The 8814-nt window shown below is 33.0% G+C and overlaps 1 protein-coding gene across 1 annotated transcript in view; it reads right to left on the reverse strand.

Moving 5' to 3' along the window:
- Positions 1–8814, reverse strand: part of LOC137626127 (uncharacterized) — a 280479-nt gene that overhangs the window by 221711 nt on the left and 49954 nt on the right. The window lies entirely within an intron of this gene.

The raw sequence follows: 8814 nt of genomic DNA on the forward strand, positions 1-8814 counted from the left end.
ATATCATTCTACTTTAATTCACTGTATTCCTTTCTTTCTTTTTTATCTTACTTTTCAACCTTTTTTAACTTTTATTTCATTGTGTAATAGCATGGTTTTCACCTCCCTCCCCTCAGAGTTGTACTTGGGTGGTGAATGTACTCACAGGCCACAGAGCTGTAACCTACATATCAGTATTAAATCTTCTTTATTATTATTATTATTATTATTATTATTATTATTATTAATTTCTGAGCTATAACCGTAGTTGAAATAGCAGGATGCCATAAGCCCAGTGGCTCCAACAGGGAAAATAGCCCAGTGAGGAAAGGAAACAAGGAAAAATGAACTATTTTAAGATCAGTAACAACTTTACAATAAATATTTCCTTTATAAACTATAAATTTTTTAACAAAACAAGAGGAAGAAAATTAGATAAAATAGTGTGCCTGAGTGTACCCTCAAGCAAGAGAACTCTAACCCAAGACAGTGAAAGACCATGGTACAGAGGCTATTGCACTACCCAAGATTAGAGAACAATGGTTTGATATTGGAGTGTCCTTCTCCTAGAAGAGCTGCTTACCATAGCTAAAGAGTCTCTTTTACCCTTACAAAGAGGAAAGTAGCCACTGAACAGTTACAGTGCAGTAGTTAACCCCCTGGGTGAAGAAAAATTGTTTGGTAATCTCAGTGTTGTCAGGTATATGAGGACAGAGGAGAACATGTAAAGAATATGCCAAACTATTCGGTGTCTGTGTAGGCAAGGGGAAAAACCGTAACCAGAGAGAAGGATCCAATGTAGTTCTGTCTGGCCAGTCAAAGGACCCCATAACTCTCTAGCAATAGTATCTCAACGAGTGACTAGTGCCCTGGCCAACCTACTACCTATAATCACAGCTCATAAGCGTAGAAAGCTTCCTAGTATTCGGTCTATATTTATATTACTTTATCCGCAAAAAGTAACAATAACAGTATTCCCTATTATTATTATTATTATTATTATTATTATTATTATTATTATTATTATTATTATTATTATTATTGATATTGTTATTGTTGTTGTTGTTGTCGTTGATTCTATTTTGTGACACACTTTGCTTGACATTGAATGACCTAGATATAAGAATTGAGATGTTGAGTTCTAAATGTTAACATTGCCATGTTTACAAATCTTACAAAGCGGAAGCAAAATAAATAAAAACATAAGGGTAATCATATGCTCTAGAAAGGCTTATTTGATGGCGTCCATTGAACAAACTTAGATTACTTTCCTTTGTAAAGCTTTCTCATCCCTTTTTCTATTTTCATTGATTATATTATCTTTGAATTTCATTTTCAATGTAATTAGATCATTATTTTTTAATGTTGAATCTACCCTATCCCTTACCTGGTGCTGTATTTGATTACATTTACAGTCGCTTTATATTTCCCCCCTCTTCTTCTGGGCACTATATTTGATTACATTTCTTTGTTTTAGTCCTTGTATAAGGTAGTTCATTTAATTAAGTTGAGTCGAAAGCAAAGTTATTAATGAATTATTGAAGATGGAACAACAAAAGAGAAGCTATTTGCTTTGGAAAGGTAAGCTCCCTTGCCTACGTTTCTTGTACATCCAGTAGTATGTCGGCAAATAAAGGGTGAAATTTCCAGATTTACTTTTTTCATACACTTTTTATTTTGATGATTCTCTCTCTCTCTCTCTCTCTCTCTCTCTCTCTCTCTCTCTCTCTCTCTCAATTGTTCTTGTAGCATGGAGTATCTTAATTTGTAAATACAGCATGTGTTTTAAAGATAAACGCTTAACAGTGATGTTTAGATATTCCCTTTTACGCCTTCCACTAAAATGAGCGAACATTGTTACAAAGAGAAAAGTATTCTGTGTTCGCTAATGTATTGTTTCAGAGAGTGCAGCGATGTGATATGCATCTTGCCATGGAACTGCACGAATGAAAGCCTTCTGTAATGCACATTGCACAAAGTAATAAAACTTCCACCCATTAGTAAAATGCACTCCAATATTTGCTTGAATCTAACACTGATTTCTCTGACGTTTATTCTTTGTGCTTCTGAATACTCTCACTTTTCCATTCTCTATTGATTCGTATAACCTTCCTTTTTTACCTCCGACAGCGAAGTTGAAAGGAGGTTATCTTTTAGCCCTGTCTGTGTTTGTTTGTTTCTTTTGTGTTTTTTGTTTGTGAACTTCATGCTGGCCACAATTTTAATCGTAGAGTCATGGAATTTGCAGGGATTAACTGTTATGGGAAAAGCTGGAAATTATTAAATTTTGGAAGGTCAAGGTCAAAGGTCAACCAAAATATCCAATTCACGTAATCAGCCATAAGTTTGGGCATCGCTGTCACAGAGACTTCAAACTTTGTTCATATTTGAGTGTATGGAAACCCTTGCCAATTAATACATGTAAAGGTCAAAGGTCAAGGCCAAGGCCAGGCAAAGGTCGACAAATAAGCTACCCCTTTAGTTTTACTCTGATTCTGAGAACTTGCTAGTGATAGAAGCTACATCTCTATTTTGTCCCCATATTCTTAAGGAAATTGAATGTGGCACAAGATGAGTGATCATAATAAGAGGAAATACAGGTAGACACAGGAGGTGAGGGCAAGGAGGAATATAAATTATTTCATATTCCTGCGCAATTTCATTGGTAATTGTAGTATCAAGTGGTGACATTACAGGTTCAAAATTGACAAGAGTCCATGTCTTTTCGGAAGGACCAGGCAATCTACAACAAAAAGCGGTCAGTCCTCATAACATTTTGCTTTACACCTCAGTTGTTCTGTATGAATAAAATCGACGTTTACTGCGATCATAGATTACTGTCTATAAATAGATAATCATACGCACATTATCTGATCTATTAATATTTCTAAATAGATTTTTTATCTTGAATATTTGGTGCACTTTTTCAGCGTCACTTGTCCCCTATCTGCACTCACTTCATATATTTACCTCTAAACTTTTAACACTAGACTATATTTCCCTTGTGCTCATAGCATCCTGCTTTTCTAACTCGGGTTATAGCTTAGGTTGTAACTGAAAGGGTGAGGTGATTGCGAATAAACTTTATTAAACAGATGGAGTTTATATACCTGAACATGTGGGCAAGAACGTCACAAAAATTCAAACAAAATGAAGCATAAGCTAGCAAGCTTACACAGGTTGGTTTATTATCAGTGCAGGGAGAAGCGAGTGATAAGACAAAAAAGCAAAACCGCTAGTTATAATAATGATTTTTAGATATTCTGTTCAAGATTTGCAATGAAGTTATAATTTTGTTAGGCATCTTTTTTTTTTCTGTTACCACCTCGCGTCTGGTCACTATAACTCTTAAAACTATTTGAGTTGTGGACCTAAAACAACTTAAAGTTAGAGCATTTCAGATAATTGATTTTCCTGATTGACTTTCTGAACTTGTAAAACAAAAAATCTAACACAAATAAGACGTTCCACTTCGATATGAAAACGTGTTAATTTCGTTATTCATTATTTGTTAAAACTTAGATATCTTTGTCATTGTAGATTCATTCCATTGTATGTTAACTATTGGTGTTATATATTATAAGGTCAGTGTTAATCGTAATTATGTCAATGACGATGATATGTAAATAGTATTATCATGAGTAATGACAAATATGAGTTGAGGGAAAGGAAGTCATGTATCATGTAAATGGCAAAATTGCAAATCTGTTACCAACCGGATCTTGAATATGTAATCGAACCGTGGTTTTGAGAAATTAGTTATTATTATTATTATTATTATTATTATTATTATTATTATTTGTTTTTGTTGTTGTTGTTATTATTATTATTACTTGCTAAGCTATAACCCCAGTTGGAAAAGCAGGGTGATATAAGCCCATGGGCCCCAACAGGGAAAATAGCCCAGTGAGGAAAAGAAGCAAGGAAAAATAAAATATTTTAAGAAATAAATGTTTTCTATTTAAACGATAAAAACTTTAACAAAACAAGAGGAAGAGAAATTAGATAGAATAGTGTGCCTGAGTGTACCCTCAAGCAAGAGAACTCTAACCCAAGACAGTGGAAGACCATAGTACAGAGGCTATGTCACTACCTAAGACTAGAGAATAATGGTTTGATTCTGGAGTGTCCTAGTTGAGTTAGTAACTTTATATATATATATATATATATATATATATAAAACAGTCGTTTATTTGTGGTGGCCTATTGGAAATATCCTTTCATGGCGATCTGTCAGACTGTGTGTTTCAGTCCCGCTCAAGGTCGACAGCTTCTTGTAGCATCTGCAAATTCACCATTCCTGTGAGCTATGGGAGAGCTTATAGGTAGGTCTACCTGCAGAGTCATCAGCAACCATTGCCTGGCACTCCCTGGTTCTAACTTGGATGTAGAGTGGACTTGGCGCTGATCATATGTATATATGGTCAGTCTCTAGGGCATTCTCACTGTCCCTTGTCTCTGCCATCCACGAGTGGCCTTTAAACATTTAATCCCTATTTAGACGAACTGTGTGGTTTTTACAATATCACATGTTTATCGTGGATGCTGTTTCCGATGTTGAATTATTCATTACACCGAGATTTAGATTCGTTCGTTCAAGTTTTCTAGCAACTTAGAATTTCATAACAGCTTAAGTCTTTTATTTTCATATGACGGAAATTAACACACGGTACGATTAATTACCTTGAACGCTGAGTTTGCTATGCTATGATGATAATAGTGATATTAATTGTAATAATAATAATAACAGCAGGTAATACGAAGATTTATTAAACATTGCAATTTCCTTTTCAATGACGAAATAATACTACTATTTCTATCTCTCTTATGTCGAGTATTTCCAGCATAAAGAAAGGTGACTTTCCGCACGTCCATTCCGAAAAGAGTTTTTCATTTACAGAATCTTATGAATCATCGTTTGGTATTAGTTTGAGTACGAATTTTTAGTTCTGGAGAGTATTTCGAGGTAAACAAAGGGAGGAATCTCTCTCTCTCTCTCTCTCTCTCTCTCTCTCTCTCTCTCTCTCTCAGATTTGGTTGTGTTTTTAAGCCAACAAAATTCACTAAAGAATTGTCTATTATTATTATTTATTATTATTATTTTTATTATTATTAATATTATTATTATTATTATTATTATTATTATTATTATTATTATCGTTGTTGTTGTTATTTGATGTTGTTCTTCAGAATAAGGAATATTCCTGCATCATTCCTAAAAGGCAAGCCAGCCAAAATAGAATGTCCTTTAAAAAAAAAAAAAAATAAAACATGAAAAAAGTGCCGAAAGGAAGCATTCTTCAGGCAGAAATTGCATTACTATCTCATTCTCAGATTGTATTAATAAGTATTTTGTAAAACAAAATCAAGCACTAAACATGATTTTAGTAATTTACTAATGGACAAAGAAAAAAAAATGATCTAAAAGCACAATTTCTGAATTAAAAGGGTATATAAAAAGTATTTGCGGAAATGTCAGTTATAGCATCATAAATCAATTTCCTTAGCTTGTTTCCCTCAACAATAATAACTTGTTCTCTGAGTATACTTATACCTTTTGTCATACCTGTTTTTGACTCGCGTATTTTTAGTAGTCATATATTGTTTGTGTTACATTTAACCTGGATTTCTGTTATGATAACCAAATTTATTAGGGCAATCTAGCTACTTATCTTGTCGGTGTAAAATATATCATTGTAAGTAAATTTTGTATGTACTATATAGGCGTATAACTCTCTCTCTCTCTCTCTCTCTCTCTCTCTCTCTCTCTCTCTCTCTATATATATATATATATATATTATATATATATATATATATATAGAATGTATGTATGTATATATATATATATATATACATGCATATATAAATATATATATACATAATATAATATATATATAATATATACTGTATATATATATATATATATACACACACACACACACACACACACATATATATATATATATATATGAAGCTCATTTGATATACAGGTGATGCTACTCTCTTTACTTCAATTTCATCTCCTGAATGTAGGTTTGGGGTTACTGAATATCTTAATAAAGGTATACCTAAGATTAGTGCATGGTGCAAATAAAGGGACATGAAGTTGAACCCTAACAAACTCAAAGTATGATTATAAATTGGGTAAGGACTGTGGCTTCTCAACATCTAGATATCAATATTAATATTTTTTTCCTGAACTCTGTACGACTCTTTTAAAATTTTGAGTGTGATTCTTGATAGCAAATTTACTTTTGAGAATCACATTCGGTCTATTTCTTCTTCAATTGCACAAAAAAAAAATGGCTTATTGAGGAAGTCTTTCGGTGACCAATTTATTCTGAAGAAGTGTTTTAATTCTTTTATTCTGCCTTGTTTCGAGTATTGTTCTCCTGTCTGGTATTCAACTGCTGAATCTCATCTTAATTATTACACTAGCAACTTGTGGCCTATTAAATTTCTTATTCCTGATCTAGATATTAATCTTTGGCACTGTCGTTCAGTTAGTTTGTTATGCATGTTCCATAAGATTTTTCATAACTCTGACCATCCTTTGCATTCATATCATCCCAGATATTACCATCCTGCTCGTAATACTATGTATGCAACTAATTGTAACATTCATGTCTTCTCCATTATGAAGCTCAATACTACACAGTATTCTAGAAGTTTTATTAGAACTATGATCAAACGGTGGAATGATCTTCCTAATCAGGTAGTTGAATCGGTGGAACTTCAGAAGTTCAAACTTGCAATGAATGTTTTTATGCTGAATAGGCTGACATAGTCTGTATACCGTATATTTATATATATACAGTATATATATATATATATATATATATACATATATGTATATATATACATATATATATTTATATATATATATATATACATATATGTATATATATACATACATATATATATATATATATATATATGTATGTATGTATACACACAGGCACGTACTTATCATAATGATTGGTTTCTCTAGTAACGGGCTGGCAAACAAAAATGGCACTGTGCAGTTTATAAAGAAAAAGAATTTAAATAATAAAAATTGATTTCATACTACGCATTCTACGTATAATATTTTAGAATTAAATTGGTTTCTATGAATTTTTCTTTTTCTTTTACTAAGCCTCATCTTAAAATGTTATAACTTTGAAGGAGTTTATGTTTCAGCGTCACGGACTTTTGATAATACAAAGTCAACACTTCCTCGTTATAGCGCTGAATCAATCACCTGCTGAAATGTTTTGCAACGATAATGATAATTTTGATAATAAGTGTAATATTATTACCAGAAGTGACCAAGAATGAAAATAATTGATATGTCTGTCTTTCTTATTTTAGAATAATGAATTTAAGATATCTTGCTTTCCCATATTTCCTTTCTTTCGCTTCGTCGCTTTTTCTTCCTTTCGAAATTTGCTTTGGACGGACGTCCTTCAACACGACCATAAGCAGTTAACGCAAAATTAGAATGGTGCTGGGCAGCATTCAATTTGAAGAGAGAGAAAGAAAGAGAGACTTGAAGTGGGTCTTTTTCTTTTCCTTTTTTCTTTTCAGTTGGTCATCGTTCTTTCGCGACTACTTTTTCGTTTTCACCAAGCGCTTTAGTTGCAAATAAACATATTCTATTTTGGGCCAAGGGACCGTTTCTTTCGCCAGTGAGGCTTGGACTTTTCTGTTTAGTTTTTTTAAACGCTTGAGAATGCATATTTGTTTGGTATATTGACGAGACTAAAACTAATTGGAGAAGTAGAAAGTTTTATTTATTCTATTTAGAATCGAATGATAAATAACACTACAGTTCTTAAGAAAATAAATTAATACAGGGAAACTTTTGGCAATTGATTATACAACTGAAGTGGGTGTATTTACTGTATGTATGTCAACTTTGAAATCGCCACTATTTTTCAATTAATAATAAGGCATTTGATTTCTGATCATTAAGAGTCATCTTTAATCGATATTAAGTAATATAATTAGATAAGGTAATCTAGAAAGTATTCGACCAAGTATTCGACCATTCTTCAACCCGTGAACTGTCCTCCTCACTTTCTCATCAGTCATTTTTATAAGAATTCTCAAATTCCAAAATATACTATGTTCAAACTACGGTTGTGGTAGCTTGTTGGAAACGCCCTTGTCTCGCGATCTCCCAGTCGGGAGTTCGAACCTCTCTTAAGCTCGATTGTTTATAGTATCGTCCGCAACCTCACTGTCCCTATAGGTCTACCCGTTGAGTCATTGGTAGCCATCAACGGATCCTCCCTCCTACTAGCTTGGATAAGCAGGTCCTCTACGAGAAGGACATTCCAAAATCAAACCAATGTTCTCTAATCCTGGATAGTGCCCTAGCCTCTGTATCATGGTCTTCCACTTTCTTGGGGTGGAGTTTTCTTGCTTTAGGGTACACTCGGACACTTTTCTATCTTATTTCCATTTTGCTTTTTCAAGTTTTTATAGTAGGTATATGAAAGACCTATTTTAATGTTGTTACTGTTCTTAAACTGTTTTATATGGTTCATTACTTCTTATGTAGTTTATTCACTTATTTTCCCTGTTGGAACCCTTGGGCTTATAGCATCCTGCTTTTTCAGTTAGAGTTATAGCTTATGAAGTGATAATAATAATAATAATAATAATAATGATAATATGGGCTGTCTCCAGGACATTCTTTTGTCCACTACCTCTGCCGCTCATGAGATACGTTTAACTGGGAGTGTAAGAGCGAAAATCAAGTGATAATTTAAAACTTTCCTCTTGAATTCCTGTATCAGCTGTGATCATATCATCGGTCAAGAATTTTACTTAATGAGAAAGTTTAAT

This window comes from Palaemon carinicauda, chromosome 33 (assembly GCF_036898095.1).
Source record: "Palaemon carinicauda isolate YSFRI2023 chromosome 33, ASM3689809v2, whole genome shotgun sequence".
Classification (NCBI taxonomy): domain Eukaryota; kingdom Metazoa; phylum Arthropoda; class Malacostraca; order Decapoda; family Palaemonidae; genus Palaemon; species Palaemon carinicauda.